General features: G+C 41.2%; 1 pseudogene; it reads left to right on the top strand.

Moving 5' to 3' along the window:
- Nucleotides 1–609: 609 nt before the first annotated feature.
- Nucleotides 610–3,552, top strand: LOC149017976 (pentatricopeptide repeat-containing protein At5g39350-like; annotated as a pseudogene).
- Nucleotides 3,553–3,904: the final 352 nt, after the last annotated feature.

Below are 3,904 nucleotides of genomic sequence, written 5' to 3'. Positions count from 1 at the left end.
ATACCTTATACCCATGGCACAATACAAAATAAGATCTAGGATGGGACTCTAGCATTCTCTCGACAATTCAGATGTACTGTGTTAATCCACCTCTATATGAATTTTTGTTTGTTGTCATGAGAAGATCAGAATACATGGCATTTTCAAAATCCAACGGCTTTGGTCACAAACACGAAAAATCACAATCATTGAATCTTGAAAATGCCACATGTCGTGAGTTGAGACCCCATGAGAAATAACTATGTTGCAACACTAATGAAGAGCCAACCTCGAGGGGTTGTTCAATTGGTTAAAAACCAACACCTTCAAGTAGGAAGTCAGAGTTTGAATCCTCTCTTGGGGCCAACAGCAAAGCCCTGCATTTTAACGAAAAAGGGTCAAAAAATGAAGAGTCCTATAGTTCAATTGCCCAGTGTGTCTTTTGATGTATATTATGGGTCCCCACTCTAGTTAGATCTAAGGTAAAGTGAAAAAAATTTGGGTCACAAGTCCAGTGGGGCCCGGTATTTGTTGGCTTCTGAGAGGCTCTCAGGAACCGTGATGGACCACACTTTCATGGACCATGTTCAGGTTTAGCCCAGCCCAGAGCCCATCAGTATCATCCAAAAGTTCCATCAACATCTAATGAAGGCGTCGGGCATTTCTTCAGTTCGAACAATTCCCGCCAAACTTTCATTCTCTGTCATTAACGATCACTAAAGAATCTGAAAACATCATAAGAAAGCTTGGGTTTTAGAATTTTGTGAAATTTCAAATGAGATGAAAAGATGGACCTCCCAGCCTCGAATCTTATCTTTTTCTGGGAGCCGTTTGAGAATCCTCACTCCTTCGGAACTCAACCGTCTGCTTCAAAATTGCAGCAATTCAACGTCATTAAAACAAGGGAAGCAAGTTCATCAGCAAATTATACTTCATGGGTTGGGATCCGATTCATTCATTGCTACCAAGTTGGTTCAAATGTATGCGGATTGCGATGATTTTCACTCTGCTCACATCTTGTTCGACAAATTGCCTAAACCCAATGTGTTTGCGTGGACGGCTATCCTCGGTCTATACTCAAAGAATGGATTGTATCAACAGTGCCTTAGCTCTTACAGGGAGATGCAAGTGCAGGGTATCAAACCCGATGGATATGTCTTTCCCAAGGTTCTCAGGGCCTGTGCTCAATCCTTGTCCTTGGAGGAAGGGAATTCGAATCCACAAAGATGTACGCAGGTACGCTGCTGAACACAAGCTGGAAGTATGTAATGCCCTGATCGATATGTACTCCAAATGTGGTGATGCTCAAATGGCTAGACAGGTTTTTGATCAAATGGTTGAAAGAGATATTTTGTCGTGGAATTCTATGATTTCAGGGTATGTCTGCAATGGGTATTTTGATTTGGCTATGGAACTGCTGGGTTTAATAAGATCAGAAGGTTTGGAGCCTGATTTAGTCACTTTGAATACAATCGTTGATGGATACTGCCGTATGGGGTTGTGTGAGGAAGCTTCAGAGATCTTTAAACAAATTAAGGAGCCTAATATCATCTCATGGACCACCTTGATGTCAGGATATTCAAGGATTGGGAAGCATGAGATATCTGTAGGGATTTTCAGGAAAATGGTGTTTAGAGGAACAGTTTTCTCCGATGCAGCTGCTATTTCCAGTATCATTGTCTCATGTAGACATTTAGGTGCCATGAGAGGCGGACAGGAAATCCATGCATATGCAATCAAAACTAGATCCTCACTCAAGTTCTACAATTCAGCAGGGGCGGCCTTGTTGACAATGTATGCTAGGTGTGGCAGGTATCAAGATGCAAGAAACGTATTTGCATTCATGGATAAATGTGATATTGTAACATGGAATGCAATGATTCTTGGGTTTGTACTTCTTGGGCAGGTTGAGTCAGCATTTGCATGTTTTAGGGAAATGCAATCTAGTGGAATTAAAAGTGATCAGATAACAGTATCTACAGTTCTTCCCATTTGTGATCTTCAACATGGGAGACAAATGCATGCCCTCATCTGGAGAAATGGTTTCGATTTGGCTATTCCTGTATGGAATGCATTAATCAGCATGTACTCTAAATGTGGAAGCATTGGAACTGCCTATACTGTATTCTCAAACATGAAAAATAAGGATGTGGTATCATGGAACACAATAATTGGAGCATATGGAATACATGGTCAAGGCAGGGCTGCTCTGGAACTTCTGCAAGAGATGAAAAAGTCCAGTATTCAACCCAATGCTGCAACTTTCACTTCTGTGCTCACTGCCTGCAGCCACTCAGGTCTCGTGGATGAGGGAATCCAGCTCTTCAACAGTTTAGTCCAAGACTTTGATTTCTTCCCACATATAGAACATTTTGCATGTATTGTTGATTTACTTGGACGTGCAGGACAATTTGAGGAGGCTATCAGATTCATAAATAAAATGCCAACTGAGCCTGATAGGAGCATTTGGGGGTCTTTGCTTGCCGCCTGCCGGGTCCACCAAAATATCGACTGTGGAAGACTAGCTGCAGAGCACCTATTTCACTTGGAACCAGAGAACCCTGGAAATTATATCACACTGTCAAATATATATGCCAGGGCTGGGAGATTTGATGATGCTGTGAGAGTAAGGAAGCTAATGGAAGATCGAGGATTGATGAAGCCATCTGGATATAGCTGGATTCAGACTTCTGACTCAGTGAGGACTAATGAGGCACAGATGGATCAAAGAGATGGTCAAGATTATGTTGGAACTTTTTTATAGTGCAACAAAGAGGCGAGGAAGACAATTTTCTTTCTGAGGGTAATTCAGCCCAATCTATCATTGAAACAACAGCAATGGTGCACAGTGTCTCAAGACCCCTTTTTCTCCCTAAGGAGGAGAAGCTTCTGGAGGGAATCTTGACTTCCATTATTTGCAGTTCCCAATTAAGGATGTTACAACACCTTTTCTTCTCTACTAAAGGTAAGCATTTTGGGGTTCCAACACCATTAAGAGGCTTAGGCCTTGACTGTCTGTGCATTTCAGTAATTCCTATAATGGAATTAGCATAGGAATTAGCTGTAAATTTGCAGCGAGGGTCTTTTCTTTGCCCCTTTTTTTTTCAGTGTTAGAACAAGCACACATTAGGTACTGTATAAGACAGAATCAACAGCACAATAGAAGACAAACAGAACAGGAAAAGTGCACAACAGAGTTATATAATGGTACAACCACTTACCCGTATTTAGCAACAAAGTGTAACCAGAAACAGAAACAGCAGCAGAAGAGTTGAGGTATACACAAGTGCACTACCGTTAAGGTGTTCGAACATCCCCCCATTGGTGCACAAGCACACTGTCCTTAAGGTGTTTGAATGTCTCCCATTGATGCACAAGTGCACCATCTTTGGTTTGGAAGTCTTGCATTCCAACAGAACACTGCTTGCATAGGAAATCCGTGGATAGTAAATCTGTACATGACACTCGGGAAGGAATGAAAACAGTGCAATCATTTTAGTTTATAAGACATGAAACTAAACCAGCTACTCCAAGATACAACAGCCCATCAGGTTCTGAAGGCTTGCATTCCAATAGAACGTTGCTTGGAAGGAATGAAAACAAAGCGATAGTTTTAGTTTTAAGACACAACTAAACCATCTGGTAAAACCATTAAGTCCTTTGTCCACTATCATTGGCAGATTATAGTTTGTTAGGTATTTGGCTTCTTCGATAAACCAAAAGCTATTCGGTGTTTTACCCTGTTATTCATTTTGTCCCTTGACTTCAATAAAACTAATTACCCAAATTTTGTATTCAGCTATGTATTTTTTGCTGTTGCTGTTGCTGTTGCTGTTGGTCCAAAAGTGGTTGGGACCACGTATGCAGGGAAACAGGGAATGAAACCCATAAAATGAAGAATCTGTCAATGGTAGAGACAGAGCTA

Source organism: Hakea prostrata, chromosome 4 (assembly GCF_041222555.1).
Source record: "Hakea prostrata isolate BN-2017 chromosome 4, UWA_Hpros_2, whole genome shotgun sequence".
NCBI classification, from domain to species: domain Eukaryota; kingdom Viridiplantae; phylum Streptophyta; class Magnoliopsida; order Proteales; family Proteaceae; genus Hakea; species Hakea prostrata.
This window is presented reverse-complemented; position numbering and strand designations above follow the sequence as displayed.